The sequence below is a fragment of the Melanerpes formicivorus genome, unplaced genomic scaffold (genome assembly GCF_026170545.1).
Source record: "Melanerpes formicivorus ecotype bairdi unplaced genomic scaffold, bMelFor1.0.p_v2 SCAF_61, whole genome shotgun sequence".
Taxonomy (NCBI): Eukaryota; Metazoa; Chordata; class Aves; order Piciformes; family Picidae; genus Melanerpes; species Melanerpes formicivorus.
In genome coordinates this window covers 1,377,583-1,396,493 of record NW_027142413.1, presented here as the reverse complement: position 1 = coordinate 1,396,493, position 18,911 = coordinate 1,377,583, and positions in this window count along the sequence as shown.

Below are 18,911 nucleotides of genomic sequence, written 5' to 3'. Positions count from 1 at the left end.
GCACTCTCTTCTAACACAAACTTTTCCCCATATCCAGAAATTGTGTTTGTCTTTTTCATGAGAATATGTATTATTTGTTGAGGAGATATTCTGTGCATATTCCCAAGCAACAGACTAAAGCAAATATCACTCAGCTGGAAACCCATGAAACCTGGGCAGTTTCTTTTTGCCTGGAAAAAAAACTACTATTTTGCATGCATTCTATAAAAAATTGGTTCCACTAATTGTTTGTTTACTGCTGCCATAAAGAGCTTAAACTTACTTCCTTTCATGAAGATGTGCAGCAGAAGCCCTTGGTTGCAGGTAAACACCTGTAGGTGCAATTACCTGTAGGTAATACCTATAGTAATTGTAAATTGCCTCTAAGCCCCAGAACTAATTCTTTTACCCTTCCCTGCAAAGTTCCCTCCTGCTCTGCAATGCCCACTTACATCTCCAAATATGCGTTTGGGCAGCTCATCTGCAGAGTCTGGGCTAACCTCTGATTGTTTTAAAATACATATATATATATATATATATACACACACACTGACAGCATAATCATTATCTTGGTGAAGACATGCTTAACTGCTAAAATGTGGGTTAAGTTTTGTAGCTTTCTGCTTCATATGAGTATGTTTCATCCCCATCAGAACAGGCAGAATTTTCAGGCTGTTCTATAGGCAGGCAAATTTGGGTTTGTAGTTATTGAATTCATTTAAACAGAAATAATGGTACATGGTTATGAAAAAAGGATGTCACAAATTTGTGATGGTCTGAAAATGTTGTGCTATTGGACTCAAATGGCCTCAGACAAAGACAGTGAGAAACTCCAAGCCATACCCAGAAGTAGATCAGCACTGTTTCAGCACTGCTGAAACAATTTGGCAGAAAAATCCCACTCTCAGGTCACGTTACAGCCTTCTAACAGCTGTGTGCTCTCTTCATCCAAACCCATGAAAAAGACCTGTAATTCATTGGCCAGCATGTCAAATTATTTACATGTGTTACTTGGAGCATTTGAAAGTTAATTTTAGAGACATGATACTAGCCTAGGTGATAATGTAATTCATAATGCCCAGTATTTCCTGTTGTAAAACTGTGCACTCAGTTTTCCATTTTTAGTTTTCTCTTTGCTAGATTTAACAGCTTGAACAGAAATTTTCCATTTTGGACATCTGTCTCAAGTGGATCTGTAGGTAGGGAAATGAGTTAAAACTTCTTTGATGAAGACTAAACAATTTCAAAGAACCAAGTTGATGATATCTTCTCCTTTCTTGAAGTTTAGCAGCCTTGTACTTTGAAGAAATTGCTTCATGTTTGGTAGGAGGCTGCCTCCATATTAAATATTTTCTTGTTCATCTAGGGAAGGGTAAAAAAATCTCAACTTGGTTAAAAATACTTTAAAAATACTGTGAAAATGGCACTTGAGTCAACAGCAGACACCTGCAAAATTAAATTGATAATTAATTCACCTGACTGAATTACTCCACTGTGTGAAATACGATGGGAATACAATCATTGAGAGTTAACGGGTCCTTACAGCACTGATACGGTCATACCTTGTCTTTTCCTCTGGAAGGTGAGGATAAGCCCTATTCAGTGTGTGGCTACAGATTCATTTTCGTGAGCCACTCATGTTTTAGTAATAGTACTGTAAACATAAGCATATTGTGTAGTAAAGAGAGTACAGGGTGGTACATTGAGCGGCAAGGAAACAGCAAAATGTTGAGCGACTTCTCTGTAAAGGAATGCTGGTCACGCATGGCTGGTCTGGTGAGCAATCTGTGCACAAACTAGTCAGTGGATGTAACACAGTACAGTATCTTCTGTGTATACACAGACATATATACATGCATATGCACATACATATATACACAGTCTCAAGCTGCGCCAGGGGAAGTTTAGGCTCAAGATGAGGAGAAAGTTCTTCCCAGAGAGAGTTGTTAGCCATTGGAATGGGCTGCCCGGGGAGGTGGTGGAGTCACCGTCCCTGGAGGTGTTCAAGAGGGGATTGGATGTGGCACTTGGAGCCATGGTCTAATATTCATGAGGTCTGTGGTGACAGATTGGACTTGATGATCTTTGAGGTCTTTTCCAGCCTTGTTTATTCTATGATTCTAAGATATATGCACACATGTATCACTACATGCAGAGATGTATGTGTAGGAAAATACAGGACAGAGCACATGAAGATCAACTTCGTAATCACTTTTTTTTTCATATATGTAATGCAGAAACACAGGAAAATATTGTAACAAAGAGCAAAATTCTAATCAAAAGGTTGATTGTATTACTCTGTTAAAAGCCATATTAATGCTGTTTAATTTATTTCTAAAAATCACTGTGTTAAATTTGTAACAAAATCAAACTGCAAGTTTAATTTCTTTTGGAAATAAAATACGAACAAATGTTTTAACTGTTGCTAAGGTCTGAATTTCAGTTTCCCCATAGTCCTAGGACAGATGTTTCAGATAATGAAGTGAGTGCTCTGTTAACTGTAATACAAACTTGAGTGATCAGTGGACAGCCAGAGTTCAAAATATCCCCATTGTTTTAGATTATTATGCCATTCACTAGGAATCTTTAAGCAGGATTTTGCTTTGGCCTTAAATGGTCTAAGCTGCTACTCCTGGAATTTCCCTGCCCTTCAATATTTATTTAAAGTCTAAATGTAATATTTCTTTTTCAGTTAAAATTCTTTTTAGTGTAAAAATGAAGCTGATAATGGTAACCAAGAATGTATCTGGTGTTAGAGCTGGCGTTCTGACAATGTTTGTTCAGGAAGCAAGCTTCTGTTACTCTGATATATGTGTTGTGGATCTTTTCATTTGTGACTGGACCCCACCTGGAGTACTGTGTCCAATTCTGGAGCCCTTATTACAAGAAAGATATGGACGTGCTGGAATGTGTCCTGAGAGGGGCCATGAGAATGATCAGAGAGCTGGAGCACCTCTCTTATGAGGACAGGCTGAGGGAGTTGGGATTGTTAATTTTGGAGAAGAGTAGGCTCCAAAGAGACCTTATTGTGGTCTTCCAATATCTGAAGAGGACCTACAAGAAATCTGGTGAGAGATTTTTTAGGATGTTGAGTAGTGATAGGACTAGGGGGAATGGATTCAAGCTAGAGGAGAGCAGATTTTGAGTAGATGTTAGGAAGAAGTTCTCCACCATGAAGGTGGTGAGACACTGCAACAGGTTGCCCAAAGGTGGTGGAAGCCTCATCCCTGGACGTTTTTAAGGCCAGGCTGGATGTGACTCTGGGCAACCTGATCTAGTGTGAGGTGTCCCTGCCCGTGGCAAGGAGGTTGGAACTAGATGGTCCTTGGGTTGCCTTCAAACCCTGACAATTCTGTGATTGGAACATGAAGTTCATGAATTGATGAGGTTTGGGAATACCTGAGTCTTTTTAGTTTTTGAAAGAGCCATTTATATCAAGCACTCATTTGTTTGTTTTTATTTCCATTGCTAAAAAAAATATTAAAAAAAGAAAATTTTTTCAATCAAGTTTTGAACCATGGTTGTCACTCAGACAAAGGCTAGAAAAACAGCATCTACCCAGGCAGAGTTGCTGCATCAGCATGCAGGAGTCCAGGCTGCAGAGTGCTGGAGCCTGGCACTTGGAATGGAGGGGGAAGGAGAGAACACTTGTGTCAGGTGTGACCAGGTGAACTTTCTCCTCAATCTGGTGGCGGAGCTGAAGGATGAAGTGGCCAAGCTGAAGGATGAGGTTTCTAGGCTCAGGTCAATAAGTGAAAGCAAAAGGGAGTTAGATATAGCATAGCATAGCATAGCATAGCATAGCATAGCATAGCATAGCATAGCATAGCATAGCATAGCATAGACCAAGTTGGAAGAGACTTTCAAGATCATCGTGTCCAACCTATCATCCACCACCTAATCAACTAAACCATGCAACCAAGCACCCTATCAAGTCTCCTCCTGAATACCACCAATGATGGTGACTCCACCACCTCCTCGGGCAGCCCATTCCAATGTGGGAGCAGGCTCTGCAGATCTCCCCTGCTGAGGGAAGTGTCCCTGGAAACAAGGAGGCATGCATACAGGTCCCTGTCAGGGGTAGCAAGGGAAATCGATCCTGGCCCTCTCCTCCTCTTCCGTTGCCCTTGCATAATAAGTATGAGGCCCTGCAGGACGAGGGCAATGGGGATGAGAGGGCCGAGGAGCAGCTGTCTGGGGAGATGCCGAAGGCCAAACAGTCCCCTCCAACTATAACGACCACCTCCACAAAGAAAAAGAGAAGGGTTATAGTTGTTGGGGACTCTCTCCTGAGGGGTACTGAAAGACCCATATGTCGTCCCGACCCATCCCACAGGGAGGTCTGCTCCCTACCTGGGGCCCGGGTAAAGAACATCACAAGGAGACTCCCAAAGCTAATCTAGCCCACTGACTATTACCCGTTGCTGGTAATACAAGCTGGAAGTGATGAAATTGACAAGAAGGGCACCAGGGTGACTAAAAAAGAATTCAAGGCCCTTGGACAATTGATTGATGGGGCAGGAGCCCAAGTAGTGTTCTGCTCAGTTCCCTCAGTGGCAGGGGTGTACACTGAGAGGAACAGGAGAACCCACACCATCAACAATTGGCTCAAGGGATGGTGCCAGCAGTGGAATTTTGGGTTCTTTGATCATGGGGCAACTTTTACTGCCGCTGACCTGCTGGATCCTGATGGGATGCAATTATCTAGAAAGGGGAAGAGAGTCCTAGCACTAGAGTTGGCAGGGCTCATTAAGAGGGCTTTAAACTAGGTCTGAAGGGGGTGGGTGAGGAAATCAGACCCTCTGAAGAGGAGAGAGTGGGATGTAAATTAGGGTTAATTGAGAAATCGAGAGCCCAGCTGAAGTGCATGTACACCAATGCACGCAGCATGGGCAATAAGCAAGAAGAACTAGAAGTCCTAGTCCACCAGGGTGACTATGATATAGTTACCATTTCAGAAACATGGTGGGATAGCACACATGATTGGAGTGCTACACTGGGGGGGTTACAAGCTCTTTAGGAGAGACAGGCGAGGGAGAATAGGAGGAGGGGTGGCTGTGTATATTAGGGCGTCACTCTTTGCCACAGATCTTGAGGTGGAGGATGAAGGGAGTTGCCTGGGAGAAGAGACCAACTCCCTCCTGGCTACAACCTCCCTGCAGGTAGTTGTAGACAGCAATAAGGTCTCTCCTGAGCCTCCTCTTCTCCAGGCGAAACAATCCCAGCTCCCTCAGCCTATCCTTGTAGGGCTTGTGCTCAAGGCCTCTTACCAGTCTTGTTGCCCTTCTCTGGGGGTCAAGGCTAGTTGTATGAGGTTCACAAAGGCCAAATGCTGGATTCTGCACTAGGGTCGCAACAGTGTCGAGTAATACCACAGACTTGTGGGATAGTGGCTAGGAAACTGCCTGGTGCAAAAGGACTTGGGGATGCTGGCTGAACATGAGCCAGCAGTATGCTCAGATGCCTGATAAGGCCAACAGAATTCTGGCTTGTATCAGAAACGATGTTGCTAGCAGGACTAAGGAAGTGATTGTTCCCCTGTATTCAGCACTTCTGAGGCCACATATTGAATGCTGTGCTCAGTTTTGAGTCCCCAGTACAATAAGGCAACTGAGGTGCTAGAGCATGTCCAGAGAAGGAACAAAACTTGTGAGGGATATGGAGACAAAGTTTTAATGAGGAGAAACTGAAGGAGTTTGGATTCTTTAGTCTGGAGAAGAGGAGGTAGATGGGAAACCTTATTGCTCTCTACAACTACCTGAAAGGAGGTTTTAATGATCTGGGGGTCAGCCTGTTCTCCCAAGTACTAAGTGACGAGAAGAAACAGCCTCAAATTGTGCCAGGGAAAGTTTCACAGAAAGTTATCAAGCCCTGGAACAGGCTACCCAGAAAAGTGGTTGAGTCACCATCCCTGAAATGTATAGATGTGGTGTTGAGGGCACATAGATGTGATATTGAGAGACATGGCTTAACCTGGCAGTGCTGGGTTAACAGCTGGATTAGATTATCTTAAAAAAACTTTCTTCCAACAAAAAAGAATCTATGATTTTTAGCTCTTTGAATAATGAAAAAGTGTTTTGAGCACCATAGATCAGCATGCATTAGTTATTACTGTAGCCTAAGGTTTATGAAACCACAGAAAAGCAATGAGCAGAGATAGTGAAGTTCTGTAGAGCCTCCTATAGACGTGAATTTAGCTTTATTTCCTTCAAGACATCTTACAGGACTTGTATTTTTGTGGGGGTTGTTTTGTTTTGTTTTGGTTTACTTTGCCCTTTAAACAGCCTCTAGATCATATTAAATAGGCACAAAACAAGGAAGAGGAGGTATATGGTATCCGTTTTCTACAAAGCAGACTGCATTTATTTGTCTAAGTGAGACAGAATCTCAATGTCTTTGTGTTTCTTAAAAGTAGATTTAAGCAAATCATCCAGGCAGCCAGCCAGGCAGAGTGTGCATTTTTAGGCACTGACTCAAAGACAGTGTCAAGACATATTAGGCCTTGTGCCTAGAAATAATACACATGAATTTTTTTTTAAAGGATACCAGAAGATCATCTTACCACAATTGTGGCTAATTATTTGACATACGACAAATTGCAGTGCAAGCCATAAAAGGGTGATGAAAAATGCTTTGAAGCATTAAGCTAGTTAAGTATGTAGGGTTTAATGTCACCTAGTTGCCACTTCTCAGATACTTGTCATACATCACCTGAATCTAGTCTACAAAGAAACTGATTCAAACCACCACCTTGTCAGAAAAAAATGTACTTTCTGAAATATTTACTTGTGTGGAAAACTTGCTTAACTGATTGTATATCTCATTAGGAGAATAGAATAGAATAGAATAGAATAGAATAGAATAGAATAGAATAGAATAGAATAGAATAGAATAGAATAGAATAGAATAGAATAGCCCAGGTTGGAAGAGACCTTCAAGATCATCACGTCCAACATATCACCCAACACCACCTAATCAACTAAACCATGCAACCAAGCACCCTGTCAAGTCTCCTCCTGAACACCTCCAATGACGGCGACTCCACCACCTCCCCGGGCAGCCCATTCCAATGGCCAATCTCTCTCTCTCTGTGTAGAACTTCTTTGTAACCTCCAGCCTAAACCTCCCCTAGTGCAGCCTGAGACTGTGTCCTCTTGTTCTAATGCTGGTTGCCTGGGAGAAGAGGCCAGTCTGGGAGAAGAGACCAACCTCTGCCTGTCTACAGCCTCCCTTAAAGTAGTTGTAGAGTATATTACTATGTAGAGTATATTACTAGGATGGAGCAACTGCATTAATTTCCCTCTTTGTTTTAGTATGTGTGCAGCAGCACACCCACCAAGTATCATTTATATGATGAGTAACTGAATTTGTTCTTAATCTTAACAGCTGAGTATTTTCCTCAGCTTTGAGAAAAGCAACAATCACAGATAAACAGTTTTCAAGGCAAGATTTAATAAGTTTCCTTTTCAATTTCAGCACATTATAAAGAATAATGTAGTACTTATTTATACCTGCTGACTGTACCTTTTATCTAACATATTTTTCAAGGCATACTAGGATTCACAGATGGTGCTGTGTGGTCTTAAACTAATTCCTAGGATGAGATGGAAACCCTGCCCTAAGCACAAGAAGCACTCTAAAGGTTCTTCCTCTGAGACAATTACCGGCAGCCTTAATAAGGGATTTTTTTTAGTTAAGAATGGACAGGAACGATTTGGTGAGGTTTTATGTGGCTGTAAAACCTGTACCAAAAGAAAAAGAAAAAATAAGCTATAAGTAGGTCATACAGTTTAAGGGCAAGACTGCAGACCAGTCAGCCTCATCTCTGTCTCTAGATGGAGCAGCTCATTGTGGAGGTCATCTTTCAGCACGTGGAAGAAAAGAAGGTTATTGGAAGTAGCTGTCGTGGATTTACCAAAAGGAAATCATGTTTGACTCATCTGACAGCTTTCTGTGATGGTGTGACTGAATGGATAGATGCAGGAAGAGCAAGGGATGTTGTCTACCTTGTCTGTAGTAAGATTTTTGACATGAACTCATAACATCCTTGTAGGTAAGTTGAGGAAGTGTGGGTTGAAAGAGTAGACAGTGAAATGCATTGAGAACTGGCTAAACAATAAGATCATGACCAACACTGCAGAGTCTAATTGAAGACCTATAGCTAGTATTGTTCCCCACCGGTCAGTATTGGGTCCAGTCTTGTTCAACTTATTCATCAATGACCTGGATGAAGAGACAGAGTCTATGCTCAGCAGGCTCGCTGATGATATGAAACTGGGATGATTGGCTGATACATTGAAAGGCTGTGCTGCCATTCAGCAAGATCTGGACAGAATGGAGAGTTAGACAAAGATGAACCTAATGAAGTTCAACAAGGATAAGTGCAGAGTCCTGCACCTGAGGAGGAATAACACAATGCAAGAGTACATATTAGGGGTTGACCTGCTGGAAAGCAGCTCCACAAAGAAAGACCTTGCAGTTCTGGTGGACAGTAAGTTATCCATGGGACAGCAATGTGCCCTTGTGGCCAAGCAGGCCAACGGTATCCTGGGGTGCATTAAGAAGAACGTGGCCAGCAGGTCAAGGAAGGTTCTCCTTCCCTTCTACTCTGCCCTAGTGAGACAACATCTGGATTACTGTGCCCATTTCTGGGCTCCCCAGTTCAAGAGGATGGGGCAAATCCCCTCTCCTCCTGCTCCCCCCACAGGGGCGGGATGGGGGGAAACCAGAGAAGTGTGGGAAAAGGGAGCAGTGGAAGGCACCTCCCCCTCCCCAAGGCTGTGGTCAGTGGGTACACATGGTCCCATCCCCCCAAGCCATGTGCCAGGCGAAGAACCTTGTGCTGGGGCAAACTTGGGCATGTTTAAGCAGAGAACTCCTCTCTACAGGCCTGTGTTTCAGCTGTGAAGAAATTGTTTCAAGGGGTCCATCAACTCAAAAAGAACATGTCCTGTTCCTCCCATCTGTGTGGCGAGAGGGGGTTATGAAAGCAGGCTGTGTTAAACCACCACACTTGTTTACAGCTGGGAGCTTTGCTGCTGAGATACTGAGGACAGTAAGAAATACAGGCTCTCTCAGGATAGTAGGAGGTAAGGCAGCCTAAGACAGTGGGAAATTAGGGCAACATTAGCTTACAGTCCAGGTCTGGGCCAGTCTTAGACATTTAAGTAGCCTACAAGATGGATAAACTGAAAGGATTTCATCTGTTTAATGAGCAGCATTGCCTTTTATAAAACAAATAGATGTCACTAAAGTATCAGTCTGCTGCCTCCCACAATGCTCCCAGATGGCGGCCAAGGTTTCCTTCTGGGTTTTGTGGACAGTCCCTGGAGCAAAAAACATGTCAAGTTACTGTGTTGACTTTGTGAAGGATAGGTGGAGATCACAAACACAAAAGCATCCCTTTGTCAAGTACCCCCAGACATGTCTCTTCATCCTGAGTCTACCTCAGCCAAACTGTCAAGAACATAAAATAGCTATTTTTATATTACATCTGGCTGACATGCCATGAAGTCCTCCCTTTGCTATGCACTGTAAAGCACACTCAATCTCTTTATTTTTCTAAGGCCAGAGAAGACGGTTGTGACTCAGAAAACACTTCACTGAAAACCATGTTTGTAGCTGGTACCCTCAAACTGTAAGGAAAATTTCCTGTTAAGATGCATAAGAATTTGCACTGGGCAAGTGATGATATGAGATGATGTTTTGCTCTTATTACATATTTAATACATCATTGACTCTTATACAGCCACAAACAAGTGTATAGATCAGGCCAGGAGAAATATGTGCACATGTAGACATGGTATTAACCTGAATGCTTTATTTCATAAGTAATTTACATTTTTTTTATGGAGAAAAGCTGCTTTACAATCCATTTAGATGAACATTAAGTTGTTTAATGTTTAGTTTCATTCCTAGTAGAGCAGTGATTAAAATCTATTTAGTCTGAGGGAAAAGTAAGAGAACTCTAAGTGCTTTGACTTAATTTGAATATTGCTAATGATAAGGGATTGACTCTTGAAAATGAGTCCAAACAGCTAGCTGTTTACATAATATTTGAGTCACTTGATTGGACCACCATCTCCTCATCTTTGCAAGCACAAGACTATTCTAGCCTTCACAGAAGTGCTCTCACAAGCCTGGCTCCCAGCCTCTAAGCTCTACTAAAAAACTGAACATGCTTAATTAAGTGGTTGCTGAAATGAGAGTAGCCACAAGCATTACAGATTTTATAAACAGATGATTGAATCTGAGTCTGAGTGTATGAAATCCTGAAACCTCAAATCAGACTCTGGGCCACAGTCTTCCACAGTCTTACAGGAAGTTTGTGACATAAAGCAGTTTACAAGTAAACCAAGTTTGCAGTCTTAGAGCCATTAGTAAAGCTGGCAATGCCCACTTTCCTCATCAATATACTGCTTTCTATAAGATTCAATACATGTCCCAAATACCAATGAATGATCACCTCAGACAGAGAACCAGACTGTTCCACTTATAAGCAATTATTCTCTGTGCCCAGAAATGGCTTTCCAGAGGGATGCTTTACTCCTTATGTCCTTGCATGCTGTTCTAGCTTGTGCTTACACTTGTGATTGTTCTGGTTGCACCTGTGAGACAGACCCAGAGGTTGAGAAGCACACATAAAATTGCTTGAACTGTAATACTCATTTTCATTTGCTGAATGTAGGATGGACTTCTTCCTCCATTTAAATCACTGAAGTTCTGGAGTATTTTTGCACAGTTCTGTGCTTTTGATAGAAACTGCTAAATCTTTTGCTGTGACTTACTGGTAAGGAACAAGCCCATCAAATGTCAAAGACAATCTCATCCACAACAGTTACTCTGTCTGAAGGTTGTCATGTCTGAGAGAAAACCAGGAAGAAGCAGATGTCTGCCTGCAGGAAGTTAAGTTACTCTTAAGAGCCACCAGCTCATAGATTGAGTTTTTACTGTCAAATAATGTTGTTTGCTCCAGTAGGTGCCACCAGCAGTGACAGTCAGAGCTCCACTACAAAATTTCCCACAGGATGCTTTTGTCTAATAACCCAGCCCTGTTGAATTATTTATGTGAAGTCTAAACTATTCTATGACAGTCCTTGTTTCCTGTGTAAGGGGGGAAAAAAAACCACAACAAAAAACAAACAGTACTGGGATACTTTATGAATTTCTGCTGATTCACTTGTAACCTAGGAAGCATTTCCTTGGGATGTCACATTTGTCAGTTGTGTTCTGCCTTTGTTGCACTGTTGCTACAGTGGTGGCTGTGATGCAAAGGTAAATGTCAGTGTTTCCTTTGTGAGTGTGCCCCATGATCACTGCAGACAACACTGAAATGAGCAACTGGACCTGTGCTTTGAGTTACCTAGGCAGATTTGTGGTCTATCTGATTATTCAAATGCCTACGGTATTCTCATATAAGGCAAGCAGCAGAACTGAGGTATTTTAACCTTAATTTACTTCTAATGCATTTCACTGCATTTGACATCCTGTCTCTCTTTTTTTTTTTGTTCTATTGCTCAGGAGTGCTGTAGGTGTTTGGTATCCCACACTAACAAATGGAGACCTCTAAATGGTTGAAGGCAATCCTCACTAGTGTTTCTACATGTACTTATACAAAGGTGAACAGTGTCTTCTCATTCAATGAAAGGCCACAGAGCTTTGTCTTTCTTACTGCCTGAAACATTCTTCTGCCCCTGTACAGGTGTTCCTCTTAGGTTCCAGCTTTACAAGTTAGTACTTGCAACTGCTCCTTTCTGCTTCTTTTCTCAGAAAAGAGATGAGTAAAAGGAGGGGAAAGAGAGGAAAAGGTATGGGCATGCCAGGAGGTGGCTGTAATAGTACAGGCTGAGAATCTCCAAAAGCATCTAAGACACACATTCATGCAGTACCCTCAGGAATCACTAACATATATAAACATAAATAACTGTTCACTTCCCCTTTATCCTGTTCATTTTTCAAGGCTAATCTGCTGTGCTGTCCATGTGTAAAAGTGGCAGCCTGGGCACTGCTTTATTTTGATACCAAATCTTCTGAAAGGAGTCTTTTAAACTCAAAAAAGTTCATAAAATGATGTCTCTCTCACAGAAGTTGAATCTGTTGAAGCAGTGGAAAAAGCAATCATTTAATTTCCATCTTCTGTTTGTGCTTACCACAGGAAGGTAGCTGTTGAGTTGCCCTGACCCTGTCATCCCCGTGGCATTGGCTGGTACACTCAGATGTGATCTCAGCAGGTGATTCATTCTTGTAGCTGATCCATGGCAGGCTGCTGGGCAGTTGAGATGATTTAAATCCTACATTGAAGGGAAGGGATAATTCAGGCCATATGTCAGGGCTGCTTATGTAGAATTGTGTGGGTGAGGGACCATAGCAGAAGTGGAGAAATAAGCACTTCATACAGCAGCACAAATGATTGAAATTCATCCAAAATGTATTGCCTGTGATTTTGGTAATGCCTGCAGTATTACTAATGATGAAGCTGGGAGGTTTGGAGTTCCATTGATTGGCAGCTGTGTCCTCACGGGGAAAGTTTTTCATCTGTCAGGATCTCATTATTTGCAGTGGAGTCTGACAGCTCTAAGGTTACATGTATATAAATCATCTGCATGTATAAATCAGACTACATGTATATACATCAGTTAGGCAGAAGAGGAAGCAACAGTGATTTCATTTTTGTAGTGGCACAAGCAGAGAATTGTCATTCTCAAGTCTGAGTACTGTCACTGTCTTGTGCTTAGCAGTATATACCATTCCTTAGTCCCTTCTGTCCCTCCTGCTAGCACTGGAGCCTTCCTCCTGACAGCTGCTCTCCTACACCTTTCTCCAGTTTCTGAATGCTGAGATTGCCCAGCAATGCTCGCTTGTTCCCCTGAGCTGTATGGAGCTGAGATTGCAGCTGTATTAATTTCCTATGCTGTCATGTCACTGCTTCCTCTCCTCCCAGTAGCAGGAAAGGCTGGCAGGGAGGAATTCTACTGGCATCTAAAGCGGGAGTCTTGGTGCAAGAACCAGATAACTTTTCTAGGAATAAAATTAATCTCAAAAAACCAACCCAAGAGTTGGAGCTGAGGTTACCAGGATCTCATGGCAGGCTTTCCTGCCAACATCTTCAGCTGGGTGTCAGCTGAACCTGAAAGAACTCAGTTTGGTTTATATTTGTTTAATCAGACCTGGTAGAAATAATCCATATACATATCAGTTTCTAAATGTTTTTTCTCCTATTCAGCTTGTGTGTCATGTGGATTCAGATTCCTCATTTCAACTCAGATAATGAAGTTAGATGTGCTATAAATTGCATGGACTTTCTGAGGTGAGTGATTCAGTTTACATATCTGGCGATATATGGTAATTCTGCCAGGTCTTCAACTTGGGTTTCAAAGCATCAGTTGCGAGCAGCATAGAGAGGATACATAATACCTTATCAGAAATTAGATGGGAGGTCTAGTGGCATGATTGTCCCCCTCTGCTTGGCATGGGTGAAGACACACCTCAAATACTGTGTTTAGTTTTGGGTCACTCACTGCAAAAAGACATTGAAGCACTGAAGCGTGTCCAAAGACACTCTAAGCTGGTGAAGGGCCTTGAATACAAGTCATACAAGGAATGGCTGAGGGAACTGCAGTTTATTATAGTCTTCAGAAGAGGAGGCTGAAGGGAGACCTCATCACTCTCTACAACTACCTCAAAGGAGGTTGGAGTGAGATGGGGGTCAATCTTTTCTCATAGGCAACCAGTGACAGCACAAAGGAAAGAAGCCTCAAGTTGTGTCGGGGGGTGAGGTTACACACTATGAAAAAAATTTTCACAGAAAGGGTTATCAAGCTTTGGAACAGGCTTCCCAGTGACCTAGTAGAGTCACCATCCCTAGAGGTATTCAGAAGACATGTGGATGTGGTGCTTAGGGACATGGTTTAGTGGTACTGCTTTAGCAGTAGTAATGGAATTGTGAGGTCTAGGTGGGCAGTTGGATGTGATGATCTCGAAGGTCTCTTTAAGCCTTGACAGATCTAGGATTCTATCTGAGATATTTTCTAAGGGATGAAAGTGAGGTAAGGAAGCAGAAGATGGCAGAGGATAACTACTTTGCTATTTACCATGCTGGGAAGAGATTCTCCAAAGAAATACTAAACTTCCACTTATTTAAAAAGTGTTTAAATGAAGCACTGCAGAAGATATTTGTGAGAGAAGACATAGTCCTGATTTCTGAACCTATTGTAACAGACTTCTTGATTTTCCCTGCAGGATAGCCTAAAGTGAGGCACAGAGCAGCGTGTCAGTTCACTTGAAATTGTAGATCTACTTAGGAAGTTTCAGGCTGCAATCTGTGGACAGGGCACATGACTCCCCTGTGTGGGTAATGAAGCATTTCAGTTAGGACTAGTTATACACCAGTGACTCCCAACCACATTCAACCTTTTTCATAACACCACATGCTGCTTTTCTCTGTCTCTCATCTTGACAGCAAACCCCAGAATATTTTTTGCTGCCCCTGCCTTCCTCTACTGCTGTCAGTTTGAGAAAATGCCAGTGGAAAATCTTAGATAATCAGCCAAGCAAAGCATATTAATTTGATCTCTCATCTCTAATGCTGATATTCAAGACAGGGAGGTTATTTTAATTGGAATGCAGTACTAGAGATAATTATTAACCCCCCCCCCCCCGAACCTGATTGTGCTAAATTTGAGATTAACACCAAAATTGATTAAATTTAATCTGGAGCCAGATTAACTTTCTAGTGCTTCACAGTGGCTTCAACAACACAGAAGAAAAAAAAAATTACAGCAGATATGGGATATGTCAATCTCAGGTATTAATCTGTAGCATATTACAGGAAGCTAGTGTGTTTGGACTGTGAGAGAGGAAGAGGCTAGATTTAGAAGTGCTAAATATTTCAGAGAATTCCTGGTACACGTACATTTTAGATGGTAAAGCTTCCTGAATATCAGACCTATAGAGTACAGACTATGTCCAAAGTACTTGCATTATAAAATGAAAAAATCTAGAGTTCCTCTTCTCTCACTGTTGTGTTTTGGGGATTTTTGTTTGTTTAGGGTTTTGTTTGGTTTTGGTTATTTTTTTCTTTGGTTGGTTGTTTTTCTTTCCTATTACTCAACTGTAAATTATTGAAACCTACTGACAGTGTTTCTTCTCCCCCCTGTTTTATTAATTCATGATGAATTCTCTTTTCTGGTTGACATCAGAACCCTGTCGTGTTTCAAAACTCCCCGAGTGCTTGGTTGGCTTGTTGCTTGCTTGCTGACTACAAAAGAAAACAAAACCCAGTGTTTATATCAGGATTTTTGGAAAGCAACAAAAACGGTGGCTCATCAGGAACAAACAATACAAATTATTATGGTCTGTTTTTTCTATTTTTTTCCTTTTGTTACACCACTGACAGTGTAGTAACCTCACTAGGATGTGGCATTTTGTGCACACACTGGGGCCAGCCTTTCCAGATGGTACAATATCTTTGAGAAAACTCTGAAATATTCCTGCGTTCCATTTTTGTTTCCCCACTTGAATTTCACACACATCTCACAGTCACCTGCCACAGCATGTAAGTCCTCTCAAATTATTAGGTTAGACCTTGGTCTCTAGCTTGCAGGAGACTAAGGCTGTGTATAGATATGTAAAGAGCGAGTGTCAGGAGGATGGAGCAGGGTCTTCTCCGTGATGTCCAGTAACAGGACAATGGGCAGTGGGTTCGAGCTGCAGCACAAGAGGTTCCATGTGAACATAAGGAAAAACCTTTTCACTGTGAGGGTGACAAAACACTGAACAGGCTGCCTAGGGAGGTTGTGGGGCCTCCTCTGGAGACGTTCAAAATCTGCCTGGATGGATTCCTGTGTGATCTAAGTGATCCTGCCCTGGCAGGGGTGGTTGGACTAGATGATCTTTTGAGGTCTCTTCCAACCCCTAGCCATCTGTCATTAAGGTCACCTCGTGTAGTTATTGTCAAAGACAGGTGCAAAGTTTTATGATATGAGATGATGATTTTCACCTACATAGTGCTCTTGGTGCCAAAAATTCTCCACTAAAATAAAATTAAGAAATTACTGATGGGCAATTCCTTCTGTTAAAAGATGTTCCCTCTACAGTGATGTTTTTAATACCAAAAGAAAAGGACTGCATATGTCATTAACTTACACTAATCATGTGCAGTCTAAGAATATTTCCAGCAAGCCAACAAAAACTGTGGTTACGATGATCCATGACTTACTGCACTGATTTACATTTCGGTCTCTTGCACATAGTGCTTAATGAGATCACTTGGAGAAATTATGTTCTGAATAATACTGTTAATGAGGCAGGGTCTTTTGCTTCACAGGTCAGATGAGTTTGGTTCCTCAAACAAAACAATAGGATAATGGTAAATCCTGCTTCTACAGATAAAGAGTGGCAAGGTAGAGAATTAGGAAAAAATATAAACATTTATAAACCTAAACCCTGTCACCCATGTAACTGTATACAAAATTACAAAAATTATACAGATTTGGTGTTCAGTTGAAAATGTCCTCTCTCTCTCCATATATATATATATTTATAAATACATAAATTGATACCAAACTGTTTGAGAAACTGTATTTGGAAAAGATGAATCCACAAGCAGTGAATGTTTCCCACTAACAAGAGGCAGGCCTTTCCCAGTTACTCTAGGATATATCCCAGTTTTACTCACAAGGCGGCGTTGGTAACTGTGAGAATTCCTCTTAGGGTCTCCTGTTCTTGGAAAAACCTTCCAGAACTGCGGTTTATAGTCCACATCCATGATGCAAAAGCCAAGCAAGAGAGCGTGTGTGAGAGGGCATGCTTTTCAGCTCACTCCTTTTCAGTTGTAATGTCACCAAAGAGCAGGCAACTCAGCCTGTAGCATCCTGGCCTTGCCCCAGCGTAAGGTTCTAGCACATGGCTTGGGGAAGGGTCCCATGTGTCCATTGACTATGGCCTTAGGAGGGGAAGCTGTGTTGCCCTGCTCCTTTCTTGTGCTTTTCCCTTTCCCTCACCTCCAGAAGGTAGAGAAAAAGGGGGTTTGAGACCTGCCTAGCTTATAAAACTGTTCTTAATTCTTAGTATGTTCTCAAAATGCTTGAGCATCCTGACACCATATGGATTTGTTGTTGTTCAGCACCTAACTAAAAGCAATTTTCTCACTGGATAGCCAAATTAATTTGGAATGCATTATCTACAGACAAATTATCTGCCACATGTTGAGACTGGTGGTTGGCTGTATGACCAGCAAATACGGACTTTCAGGTCTTTGGAGATTCGCTTTCTGATATATTTTTGTAAATAGCTACTTTCATCTTTGGATTTTCAACTGAGGGTCACATGTGCTTCACTGAATATCTGTCTTCCTTTTTCTTTCTTTGCTTAACAGAATGCTGTTCTTGTTTTATTGTGTCCAGCTGGCACATCCTCAACATGCTGATTTCATTTAAAAAATCACTACTCGTTGTAGAAGCCAGATGTAGCTGAATAGCAATGTTTTACTCATTGTATCACTCTGATGGGTGAACTTTCCAAAGGGCCACTCCTTCAAACAGTGCAGTAAGTACTTGTTCCACACAGCCTTTTTCGACTGGGTGAATCTTGGAAGCTGGATGGCAAATGGCAACCTCTTCCTCTGCTCTGAGTGAGTATCCAAGCAACACTGCCTCACACGCTGCCAACGAGGAGAGAGAGGAAGACTGGAAAGAGGTTCCTGGTACTGCAGAAGGAAGGAGGTTTGGCTCAGCAAGCACATGGGAAGCCAGGCTTGTGGAGGGGTTCAGCTAGAAACAAGGGCTACAGATAGTCTGTGGGAGCAGAATGGGAGCTGGTGAAGAAAGGGATAGGGGATGGAGAGGAGGAACCTCTGAGGAAGAAGGAACTGAAGGTTTCATGGTTACAGCAGTGACACAGAATCAGAAAACAGTGCTAAGAATCTTTTTCCTGCTCTCCTCCTTCCCATTCCCATATTCTTGAATTCACAGAATCACCGAATCACAGAATCACCAAGGTTGGAAGAGACCTCAAAGGTCATCAAGTCCAACCTGGCACCGCAGACCTCATGACTAAGCCATGGCACCAAGTGCCACATCCAATCCCCTCTTGAACACCTCCAGGGATGGTGATTCCACCACCTCTCTGGGCAGCCCATTCCAATGGCTAACGACTCTCTCAGTCAAGTACTTTCTCCTCACCTCCAGCCAGCAATTGGAATAGCAAAGAAGTGAAGTGATAGCTACACTGAAAAAAAAAAAAAAAAAAAAAAGAAAGTTATGTTATTTTGACAGATTATTGATTTTGGAGAATGATTAATGAATGGAGGGAAGGAAAAGTGGCAAAGATCAAAGCAAGCAATTTATTCCAGTGTTCTTACTTTTCCTACATTTATGTAAGAGTGCTGTAGGTATTCACATGATGATGAAATGAAGGAACTTCTTTCATCAGCAACCAATACAGGCCCACACATCCACAGCTAGGCAGGGTTAACACTATGGTTACAAGTTACATTGCCTCAGTGGAGGGGGAATGTTATTTCACAGAGAGCAGGGCAGAAAGACATCAGCATGTAACTACCCTAGCAGAAAATTGATATGTTTCTGAGCACAAAGCCATTTGTAACTTTTAATATTGGGGTCACCAAATACAGTGGGAAGTTAGCTGCTTTTGATGCTGCTTGAGTGCGGCTCTGTGGCGGTCTGCTGGGCTCTGCCAGTGAAACTGAAGCAAAGGATCTGGCTTGCAGCCTAGTTTTAATCTGCATGTATGGTATCAATTTTGGAAGCATTTTCTGGTTGTCCTCACAGTTATAAAAGGGTGGAAAAATATAGTTATTCTCTTCTCTTGTTAAAACCCAGACTTTGGTTAACTCATTTGTGTTGATTCTCTACCTGAAAAGTGCAATCCTAGCTTTGTCTTCAGTTTTGCCACAGGATTGGCCTTTCTATTAA